General features: G+C 42.3%; 1 protein-coding gene across 3 annotated transcripts in view; it reads left to right on the top strand.

Moving 5' to 3' along the window:
• The first annotated feature begins 2630 nt into the window (after positions 1 to 2630).
• LOC124268113 overlaps positions 2631 to 12431 on the top strand; it is a 29398-nt gene continuing 19597 nt past the window's right edge. Inside the window, exon 1 of one of the 3 annotated variants that reach the window (XM_046703132.1) lies at positions 2631 to 2658. The gene's annotated coding sequence lies outside the window, so the exon portion shown is untranslated. Of the gene's footprint in view, positions 2659 to 7100; positions 7210 to 12431 lie in introns of those variants that run through there. The other 2 variants (XM_046703130.1, XM_046703133.1) reach the window with 2 other exon arrangements.

Genomic DNA, 12431 nt, shown 5'->3' with positions numbered 1-12431 from the left:
AACGACTTGGAAATTAAAAGGATTATTAAACGAAGTCCAACAAAATCGTGTTCTTCTGATCCGATTCCTACTTGGCTGATGATACCAACTTAAGAGAACGCTGCGATCAGCTTCTCTTGAACAACTAAATGTTCCTATAACAAGAACAACACTCTACGGTGACAGGAGTTTTGCCAAAGCAGGCCCTGCACTCTGGAATGAACTCGCACCACTTATCCAGCAAATCAATGTTTTTGAGATATTTCAAAGTGAACTGAAGACCCTCTTGTTCAAACGAGCTTTTGACCTGCGCCCTTGAGCAAATTTTGGATTTAGGCGCAATACAAATATGAACTTTATCATTATTTATATCTCTGTTGCAATAAGTCCTTCGAATATCTCACATTAAGGACCCTTTAGTAGCAGATGTCATTTACAACATTGATTCGTTTATATACTGAGTCAAAAAGAAACCTCACATTCTTTCTTCAGGGCACCTTAAAAAAGAACAAGAGATGGTAAGATGGTTATATTGTTATTATTTCATTGCTGAGATCTGTGTGATGTACTCGATACACTAACAGTGCCATAATCAGTTCCATTAGGCAACACCGCCGTTCCAAAACATGGGTATACAGAATGTCAAGTCACAAGAATAAAAATGTGAAATTTCTCAGTTCAATATCGTGTATGGCCGCCCCGCGAATTCACCACTGCCAAACACCGTCTCCTCATCTCCCCAAAGGAAATTTCGTTGTCAACATCGCGGTATGCGGCCGAGTATTATCATGCTGGAACTGTAGACCTGGGCCATGAGCCGCCATGAAAGGAACGAGTTCAGGGGTGAGCACCTGGTCGCGGTAAGCAGCAGCTGTGAGGTTTCCACGGATGACCAGAAGTCGAGAACGGTTGTTCCCACAGAAAGCACCCCACACCATGCAACTTCCGCCCCCGAATCTGTCGACTTCCTGTACACGTTGATGAAACAGCGTCAATATTGGTCCACGATATGGACGTCGAGAATGGAGATTGGCAGCCCTCAAGCGATTTCGAATGGTCTGTGAGGACAGTAGACCTTAAACATCTCAGCCCTCGTTCTTATAGCCGGCAGAAATCTGTCACGTAGGTGACGTAGGACGATTTGACGGTCTTCTGCTCGTGACGTCACACGTGGACGACCCGACCATGGGCCAGAAGTGATGACAGTTTGTTGTAGACGACCTCGCAAGTCATACACAGTTCGACGACTGCATCCCATTGCTCTTGCGACGTCAATAACTGATGTTCCCGCTTTCAACATGCCAACGGCACGTTCACGTTGCACATTTGACAATTGTGGCATTTCAAGTACCGTTAAAACTGTGGTTTAAAAGTGTTTCTTCAATTCTTGAGGCCAATGCAAACACGTGCATATGAAGAAAACTTCGATGCGAAGATCACGTGATCGACTGCACGTGCAAAACCTGATTTGGCACTAACGTCATTTGCACGACGAATGGATGGGTTTGAGTGGGTTGTGTTAACGTTTTTCTAGAGTCGACAGATAGGGATCCCATTTCGGATACATAGATGTATCATCAGAGAAAAATTATTCATTATTTTTCAAATTACATTTTGTGAAGTTTCGTTTTGACTCAGTATATATCTGTTGTTACGAATAGCGTACTAAGTATACATGTCTACTGACTTATCTTAAAATTGAATTAATATCGAGAAAGCATTCTCAGAAGTTGTCATGAACGAATAATTAACATATTTTCAGTAACGCATCTAGGGAAAAACGTCTGAAAGGACTGTTTACATGTTAGTCTTCTGGTTTTGAGAATTCACGTGGTATTGACATTCTTAAATGATTGAATGTACTGAAAGACCTTTAAATTCATGATACCGGTAAATCTTGGAGAGTAATTATATAGTGTCTTGTCGCAGTTGTGAACCATGTAATACATCTCTCTGAGCACCGGTGATCAAGGCTCTTCGAATTCAGTTCAAAGAGGTAATGACATGTCTGCCGCAAGGGAGTGTGAGTAATAATACATGTTCATGTTGTTGTTTTTGTAATACAAGAATATTATTCATTTCAGCTTTGGTCAAGACAGAACAAACCACAACACGTATAGTCCTTTGTTTGCATGTGCACAGACACACCTACACGTGTGTGTTTGCGTTTGTATGTGTGTGTTTGTGTGTGTGTGAAATAAAATGTATGGTTTTCATTGATGAACTGAAATTGACGAAGGTGGATTATTGCTCCACATCAAACTGACAGATGTTCCTTCACCTCCTATGTTTCAACAATTAACTCACAGGCGTGGGTAAACTGTCGCCAGAGTCCATATACCGATATATGGTCTCTGCTGTCGCCAACTATTTCATAGAACTGAGAATACAGATATTACCATGTGTAGAGTTAAAATCAATGTGTAATAGTTTCCAGCAGGATCTGAGTCTGCATTCACCAGTGACGACAGTCTCCAGTAAAGACAGGTGTGTTGTTTGTCTCTCGACTCACCCCAAGACACAGGTAACAGTGTCATTATCAAGACCCAACAATGTACAATGTACTGTCAGATTGTCGAGTGGCACGGGCATTTTCAGTCCCGTGCCAGCTGTTGCGCTTATCTATTGCAGTTACCTCCAAGCGTACTAATCTCCACCGACATCGATAACATTCAGAATGTGAGTACTAAGAACGTCATAAGCATATAATGTTTCTTTTGATTTGCTATCGTAAATATCGTCTAAATTCGTTCAATGTATGTGTTTTCAGAACATATAGGTGTGTATATCATAGCCTTAGTATATTCATCTTTAAGTCTTCAAGGTTTTCTCGATGCTTAGTGTGTGTGTGTGACTTCGTATGACTGTACATGTATTTGGCGTACATGTAATCACGAGTGACAGATAAGATATATGTGTGACAGGTCAACCTGCTGTCTGGGGTGGTGTACGGCAAATATGGTATTATGTCATAGACAGTACATGCTGACTGGTATGGGGTAAGGGAACTGAGGTATGTATGTGTTAATTCGTAGTTGTTGTCTGGTATGGGGTTGGGAAACTGAGGTATGTATGTATTAATTCGTAGTTGCTGTCTGGTATGGGGTTGGGAAACTGAGGTATGTATGTATTAAATCGTAGTTGTTGTCTGGTATGGGGTTAGGGGAAACTGAGGTACGTATGTGTTAATTCGTAGTTGTTGTCTGGTATGGGGTTGGGAAAACTGAGGTATGTATGTATTAATTCGTAGTTGTTGTCTGGTATGGGGTTGGGGAAACTGAGGTATGTATGTGTTAATTCGTAGTTTGTTGTCTGGTATGGGGTTGGGGAATCTGAGGTACGTATGTGTTAATTCGTAGTTGTCTGGTATGGGGTTTGTGAAGTGAGGTGTGTACGTGAAACATCTTACCTGTTGTCTCTGTTTGGGATTTGTAAACTATGTAGGTATGTGATATATCATTTGTATGTGATAAATCGTATCTGCCGGTAGGTATGGGGTGGTGTAACTTTTTAGTGAGACGTATCGAGGAGTAAAGGATTAAACTTGAGCTGAAATTACTACATCTGCATATATGTAATTTGATGAGTTGGGAAGGTAGAGTATAAAGGTATGCTTTGCTTATCAGCGTACTAAACAATGTGTACTTGCCTAGTATAGATAACCCTAAAATAAGGCATTAACTGTAATGTATTATCACGGCGAAAAATTTATACATTCTCTTAGTGGAAAAGGAGTATAGAGTGATAAAGTGTTATCGCATTCAAGTACCCGGATGGGATTAAATATCTTTAGCCCATCACAGATGTTGTCCGGTCTTGTATTTCCGGAATATTGTCAAAAGCAGTGAAATAATATGCACACAATACCGTTTTGAAAAAATAGCGTCAGGAAATTCAAACCTACATATAAATGTAACAAAACAAAACCTTAATATACTCATAAGAAATATTCTGTAAAAGCATAAAGAATAGGAAAACATGTGGACTATACTGCTATCAAAGTTGGTATATGTATAGAAGTCATCCTTCCTTAGCGGCAGCATACGGTGTGTATTGGTTTGGTTAAAGCGTTAGCTCGTCATGACGAAGACCCGGGTTCGATTCCCTACATGGGTTCAGTGTGTGAAGCCCATTTCTGGTGTGATATTGCTGGAATATTGATAAAGCGACGTAATACCATACTCTCCCATTCACTCACTCACTCACTCATCCGGTGTATGGATTTGAAGAAAAAACGTTTCATTAGCGCTTGAATAAGCTTATTACTTAAAACCAGAGCTCATCGGATGTGAACGAAGATTAAAACAAGCACGGCCCATTTAACAAGAAATATAAAACAAAGAAAGGGAAAAGACAAGCACTGGACAAGGACGTTTATAGCATGAACACAACATCGATATTGAACACATTGAGACAGGGAATATTCACCTTATGATGCATAATATTGTATTTAATTGGGATCGCATGTGAATGTTGAAACGATTTCGCAGTTCAGGTATGAGACAGGATCTCTCATTGATGGAACCTGCTGTCTTGATGTCTGAATAACATGTGCTTGTGTGCGTGTATTGGTTTCTAACATGGTCATGGTGTTATCTCGTCTCGTGGGAGATATGTGTTTTAGAATGATAATTGTGTCAATGAAATTAGTGAAACACAGGATTGCGCCACTAAACTGTCAACCACAATTGTGTTGAACAATTCAGAGTATGCTTGCACAAATGTCGTGTTTGTGATCCGGAAAGTGGATACTAAAGCTTGCATCATTTGTGCTTCCTTGTGAGGGGTTGGGCAACCGTGGCATGTATATGTAAACTCAAGTGTGGTGTCTGCTGTACAGTTTGGTCATCTGAGGTAAGTATATGGCAGGGCCACATGTGTTGTTTGTGTGTGTGTGTGTGTGTGTGTGTGTGTGTGTGTGTGTGTGTGTGTGAGTGTGAGAGAGAGAGAGAAAGTGAGAGAGAGAGAGTGAGAGAGAGAGAGAGAGAAGAGAGAGAGAGAGAGAGAGAAAGTGAAAAGTGAGCGAGAGAGAGAGAGAACAGGTGTGTGTGTGTGAGAGAGAGAGGAGAGAGAGAGTGAGTGAGAGTGAGAGAGGGTGAGAGAGAGAGAGAGAGAGAGAGATACACAGAGAGAGAGAGAGAATGGGAAGGAATAGACTTGTCTCTAAGGTATACAATTTATAGTTTAAATAATATTAATATCGCTTATCTTGACTTGCCTCTTCGAAGGATAGCATTATAAACAAAAAGTATATATCCATGGGTTTAGCATTCAGTACAGCCTTGGAGCAAGGCTAGGGAAGGGAGACCGAGGCATCTCTGCGTTAAATCATGTTTGCTGTGTGTATCAAGTATCAGTGCGTATGTAATAGGTACAGTTTTGTGCTGGGTCGATTGAGGAGAGGTGTAGGAACTTTACCTGAAAATGTATATATCTGTGTTATAATCGTTTCATTTGGGTTTTCCACGCGTTGTGAACAGAAATGGAGAATAGATTAGCAGGGCGCGGTATATTGGCATCAGTGTTGATATATGGTTTGAACTACTTCATCCTTCATCCTTAGTGTATATGAATTCGAGTGAGTGAGTGAGTGAGTTTAGTTTTACGCCGCACTCAGCAATATTCCAGCTATATGGCGGCGGTCTGTAAATAATCGAATCTGGACCAGACAATCCAGTGATCAATAGCATGAGCATCGATCTGCACAATTGGGAACCGATGACATGTGTCAACCAAGTATGAATTTGAGGAAATGTTTCTTTATCGCTGTAATAAATAGAAAACTACTATTTATTTACATAACCAGAACGAATCAATGGTTAACAAGGATAATAGACAGAAAACTTTATACAAGGAACATTTACAAAAGAAGGTGAAACAGTTTTTAAACACAAACACTTTGATGAGCGGTGTAAGATTTGGCTCATATTAACAATACACGACTAGAGCATGTCTTGGCTGCAGGTTTTGATAGGACAATAGGGTCCTACCACGGTAGTATAATCGCTATTGAAATATGCCTTGGCACACTGCCAATCGAGATTGCACAATGCCGTCTCCCTATACCCATTTACGCTACTTGGCATACATAAAAGGCAAAGTGTATGGGGTTGTCTTCTTAGCCAGTGTTTATGTTGCTGATTGATTGTTCTCATGCGTCAGCGGTTGTATGGCTTGTTGTGTGTTTGTCAAACCCAAGTTTGTTCTTATATTACAAACCCCAGGAGTTGAAATTACACCTCGGTTGATATCGACGTATGGGTTAGAGTCTGTAGTCGTCCATATCAGCAATGTTTGACTAAACCAATAAATGAGCGAGTTAAATTTATAGACACAGCTTTGAGTCTTTGTGTCTTACAAAAAAAAAACAGTCGTGAAGATCCAGAAATGGACTTCAGCAACCCATGCTTGTCGTAAGAGGCGACAAACGGGATCGGGTTGTCAAGCTCGCTGACTTGGTTGGCACATGTCACCATAACCCATAAATTTTCGTACATCGACGCTCATGTTGTTTCACTCCGGATCGTCTGGTCAAGACTCGATTATTTACAAACCGTGTATTGCTGAAATATTGCTGAGTGCCGCGCTATAACAACAAAAGCAAGCAAACAAACAAAACAAACAAACGAATCGCGTGTTATCAGTGTAAGCAATATGCCTGTGTGTGTATGTAAGTGGCGGGTATTGAAGCTGTCTTGAGACCTATTGCTTGGCTGAACGTATCGATGTCCTTTAACAGGCTGTTCGTGCACCAATACAATTCACAGTGAGTGATATATTTAACGATTATAAATGTTGTCAATACGTACTTGAGGAATGAATCACATTCGCATGTAGAATATATTAGCATACCAGTCTTTCTTGCAGACGAATACAACTCGGTTTGAAATTACACTTTAGTACCATATTACTCATCAAATTAACTCATCTCCTACTGAGGGGCTGGTCTCTCCTGCAAAGGACTCTTAAAGTATTAGTTGACTGTGAATCACCAAGTAGCTCTCCGATCACGAGGTACGACATGTGACCATGGGTGGCGTAACTATAAACGAATCAGAACTGTTGCATCGGGACATGTGACAAGGGCGGAGCTGGCTGAAACACCTTAAAAGACACCGTCACCAACAGCAGAGTGGTGCGGGTTTCAAAGTCAGCAGAACGTTCGTATCGCGATCGTTGCCCTTCCACGTTTGGCTCCTTGTAATGAAGAGAGGGATTGAGTAAAGCTAGGTGAGTATAGAACCTGGTATTGATTTAATTATTGTATGAATGTACGCCACACTCACCCCTCACTCCTTCACTTAGCATCCCCCAAGTGTAGTGTGTAGTGTGTAGAGCTTGCCCTGTCCTGTCCAGTCCTTGTAATGAAGAGAGGGATTGAGGTAAACCCTAGGTGAGTATAAACCTGGTGTTGATTTAATTATTGTATGAATGTGCGCCACCCTCACCCCTCACTCCTTCACTTAGCATCCCCAAGTGTAGTGTGTAGTGTGTAGAGCTTGCCCTGTCCTGTCCAGTCCTTGTAATGAAGAGAGGGATTGAGTAAACCCTAGGTGAGTATAAAACCTGGTGTTGATTTAATTATTGTATGAATGTGCGCCACCCTCAGCACTCACTCCTTCATTTAGCATCCCCAAGGTGTAGTGTGTAGTGTGTGTAGTGTGTAGAGCTTGCCCTGTTCTGTCCAGTCCTTGTAATGAAGAGAGGGATTGAGTAAAGCCTAGGTGAGTATAAAATCTTGTGTTGATTTAATTATTGTATGAATGTGTACCACCCTCACCCCTCACTCCTCCACTTAGCATCCCCCATCTGTAGTGTGTAGTGTGTAGTGAGTAGTGTGTGTAGAGCTTGCCCTGTCCTGTCTAGTCCTTGTAATGAAGAGAGGGATTGAGTAAAACCTACGGTGAGTATAAAACCTGGTGTTGACTTAATTATTGTATGAATGTGCGCCACCCTCACCCCTCACTCCTTCACTTAGCATCCCCAATTGTACTGTGTAGTGTGTAGAGCTTGCACTGTCCTGTCCAGTCCTTCTAATGAAGAGAGGGATTGAATAAACCTAGGTGAGTATAAAACCTGGTGTTGATTTAATTATTGTATGAATGTGCGCCTGTACATGAACACAAGTGTTTTAGTAATGGGTCGTGGTCGGCCAACACCTCTCCTTCACTTAGCATCCCCCAAGTGTAATGTGTAGTGTGTAGTGTGTAGTGAGTAGTGTGTGGAGCTTGCCCTGTCCTGTCAGTCCTTGTATTGAACAGAGAGGTTGAGTAAACATAGGTGAGTATAAAATCTGGTGTTGATTTAATTATTGTATGAATGTGTGCCACCCACACCTCACTCCTTCACTTAGCATCCCCAAGTGTAGTGTGTAGTGTGTAGAGCTTGTCCTGTCCTGTCCAGTCCTTGTAATGAAGAGAGGGATTGAATAAACCTAGGTGAGTATAAAACCTAGTGTTGATTTAATTATTGTATGAATGTGTACCACCCTCACCCTCACTCCTTCACTTAGCATCCCCAAGTGTAGTGTGTAGTGTGTAGAGCTTTGCCCTGTCCTGTCCAGTCCTTGTAATGAAGAGAGGGATTAGGTAAACCTCAGGTGAGTATAAAACCTGGTGTTGGCTTAATTATTGTATGAATGTCCGCCACCCTCACCCCTCACTCCTTCATTAGCATCCCCAAAGTGTAGTGTGTAGTGCATAGAGCTAGTCCTGTCCTGTCCAGTCCTTGTAAAATGAAGAGAGGGATTGAGTAAACCTAAGGTGAGTATAAAACCTGGTGTTGATTTAATTATTGTGTGAATGTGCGCCACCCTCACCCTTACTCCTTCCTTAGCATCCCCCCAAGTGTAGTGTGTAGTGTGTAGAGCTTGCCCTGTCCTGTACAGTCCTTGTAAAATGAAGAGAGGGATTGAGTACACCTAGGTGAGTATAAAACCTGGTGTTGATTTAATTATTGTGTGAATGTGCCCACCCTCACCCCTTACTCCTTCACTTAGCATCCCCCCTAAGTGTAGTGTGTAGTGTGTAGAGCTTGCCCTGTCCTGTACAGTCCTTGTAATGAAGAGAGGATTGAGGGAAACCTAAGGTGAGTATAAAACCTGGTGTTGATTTAATTATTGTATGAAAGTGCACCACCCTCACCCCTCACTCCTTCATAGCATCCCCAAGTGTAGTGTGTACTGTGTAGTGTGTAAAGCTTGCCCTGTCCTGTCGAGTCCTTCTAATGAAGAGAGGGATTGAGTAAACCTAAGGTGAGTATAACACCTAGTGTTGATTTAATAATTGTATGAATGTGCGCCACCCTCACCCCTCACTACTTCATAGCATCCCCTAAGTGTATTGTGTAGTGTGTAGAGCTAGTCCTGTCCTGTCCAGTCCTTGTAAATGAAGAGAGGGATTGAGTACACCTAGGTGAGTATAAAACCTGGTGTTGATTTAATTATTGTATGAATGTGCGCCACCCTCACCCCTTACTCCTTCACTTAGCATCCCCAAGTGTAGTGTGTAGTGTGTAGAGCTTGCCCTGTCCTGTTCAGTTCTTGTAATGAAGAGAGGGATTAGAGTAAACCTAGATGAGTATAACACCTGAGTGTTGATTTAATAATTGTATCAATGTGCGCCACCCTCACCCCTCACTACTTCACTTAGCATCCCCTAAGTGTATTGTGTAGTGTGTAGAGCTAGTCCTGTCCTGTCCAGTCCTTGTAAAATGAAGAGAGGGATTGAGTACACCTAGGTGAGTATAAAACCTGGTGTTGATTTAATTATTGTATGAATGTGCGCCACCCTCACCCCTTACTCCTTTCACTTAGCATCCCCAAAGTGTAGTGTGTAGTGTGTAGAGCTTGCCCTGTCCTGTTCAGTTCTTGTAATGAAGAGAGGGATTGAGGTAAACCTAGATGAGTATAACACCTAGTGTTGATTTAATAATTGTATCAATGTGCGCCACCCTCACCCCTCACTACTTCACTTAGCATCCCCTAAGTGTATTGTGTACTGTGTAGTGTGTAAAGCTTGCCCTGTCCTGTCGAGTCCTTGTAATGAAGAGAGGGATTGAGTAAACCTAAGGTGAGTATAAAACCTGGTGTTGATTTAATTATTGTATGAATGTGCGTCACCCTCACCACTCCTCCTTCACTTAGCATCCCCAAGTGTAGTGTGTGTAGTGTGTAGAGCTTGCCCTGTTCTGTCCAGTTCTTGTAATGAAGAGAGGGGTTGAGTAAACCTAGGTGAGTATAAAATCTTGTGTTGATTTAATTATTGTATGAATGTGTACCACCCTCACCCCTCACTCCTCCCTTAACATCCCCAAGTGTAGTGTGTAGTGTGTAGTGAGTAGTGTGTAGAGCTTGCCCTGTCCTGTCCAGTCCTTGTAATGAAGAGAGGGATTGAGTAAACCCTAAGGTGAGTATAAAACCTGGTGTTGACTTAATTATTGTATGAATGTGCGCCACCCTCACCCCTCACTCCTTCACTTAGCATCCCCAATTGTACTGTGTAGTGTGTAGAGCTTGCACTGTCCTGTCAGTCCTTCTAATGAAGAGAGGGATTGAATAAACCTAGGTGAGTATAAAACCTGGTGTTGATTTAATTATTGTATGAATGTGCGCCTGTACATGAACACAATGTTTTAGTAATGGGTCGTGGTCGGCCAACACCTCACTCCTTCACTTAGCATCCCCAAGTGTAATGTGTAGTGTGTAGTAGTGTGTAGTGAGTAGTGTGTGGAGCTTGCCCTGTCCTGTCCAGTCCTTGTATTGAACAGAGGGGTTGAGTAAACATAGGTGAGTATAAAATCTGGTGTTGATTTAATTATTGTATGAATGTGTGCCACCCTCACCCCTCACTCCTTCATTAGCATCCCCCAAGTGTAGTGTGTAGTGTGTAGAGCTTGTCCTGTCCTGTCCAGTCCTTGTAATGAAGAGAGGGATTGAGATAAACCTAGGTGAGTATAAAACCTAGTGTTGATTTAATTATTGTATCAATGTGCACCACCCTCACCCCTCCTCCTTCACTTAGCATCCCCAAGTGTAGTGTGTAGTGTGTAGAGCTTGCCCTGTCCTGTCCAGTCCTTGTAATGAAGAGAGGGGATTGAGTAAACCTCAGGTGAGTATAAAACCTGGTGTTGGCTTAATTATTGTATGAATGTCCGCCACCCCTCACCCCTCACTCCTTCACTTAGCATCCCCAAGTGTAGTGTGTGTGTAGTGCATAGAGCTAGTCCTGTCCTGTCCAGTCCTTGTAAATGAAGAGAGGGATTAGAGTAAACCTAAGGTGAGTATAAAACCTGGTGTTGATTTAATTATTGTGTGAATGTGCGCCACCCTCACCCCCTTACTCCTTCATTAGCATCCCCAAGTGTAGTGTGTAGTGTGTAGAGCTTGCCCTGTCCTGTACAGTCCGTGTAATGAAGAGAGGGATTGAGGAAACCTAAGGTGAGTATAAAACCTGGTGTTGATTTAATTATTGTATGAATGTGCACCACCCTCACCCCTCACTCCTTCCTTAGCATCCCAAGTGTAGTGTGTACTGTGTAGTGTGTAAAGCTTGCCCTGTCCTGTCGAGTCCTTGTAATGAAGAGGGATTGAATAAACCTAAGGTGAGTATAAAACCTGGTGTTGATTTAATTATTGTATGAATGTGCGCCACCCCACCCCTCACTACTTCATAGCATCCCCTAAGTGTAGTGTGTAGTGTGTAGTGTAGAGCTTGCCCTGTCCTGTCCAGTCCTTGAAATGAAGAGAGGGATTGAGTAAACCTAAGGTGAGTATAAAACCTGGTGTTGATTTAATTATTGTATGAATGTGCGCCACCCTCACCCCTCACTCCTTCACTTAGCATCCCCAAAGTGTAGTGTGTACTGTGTAGTGTGTAGAGCTTGCCCTGTCCTGTCGAGTCCTTGTAATGAAGAGAGGGATTGAGTAAACCTAAGGTGAGTATAAAACCTGGTGTTGATTTAATTATTGTATGAATGTGCGCCACCCTCACCCCTCCTCCTTCATAGCATCCCCAAGTGTAGTGTGTAGTGTGTAGTGTGTAGAGCTTGCCCTGTCCTGTCCAGTCCTTGTAATGAAGAGAGGGGGGTTGAGTAAACCTAGGTGAGTATAAAACCCTGGTGTTGATTTAATTATTGTATGAATGTGTGCCACCCTCACCCCTCACTCCTTCATAGCATCCCCAAAGTGTAGTGTGTAGTGTGTAGTGTGTAGAGAGGCTTGCCCTGTCCTGTCCAGTCCTTGTAATGAAGAGAGGGATTGAATAAACCTAGGTGAGTATAAAACCTGGTGTTGATTTAATTATTGTATGAATGTGCGCCACCCTCACCCCTCACTCCTTCATAGCATCCCCAAGTGTAGTGTGTAGTGTGTAGAGCTTGCCCTGTCCTGTCCAGTCCTTGTAATGAAGAGAGGGATTGAATAAACCTAGGTGAGTATAAAACCTGGTGTTGAT

The sequence above is a fragment of the Haliotis rubra genome, unplaced genomic scaffold (assembly GCF_003918875.1).
Source record: "Haliotis rubra isolate DU_JTF1 unplaced genomic scaffold, ASM391887v1 Scf1360, whole genome shotgun sequence".
NCBI lineage: Eukaryota > Metazoa > Mollusca > Gastropoda > Lepetellida > Haliotidae > Haliotis > Haliotis rubra.
The sequence above is the reverse complement of the archived record's forward strand: the minus strand, read 5'-3'. Positions and strand labels throughout refer to the sequence as shown.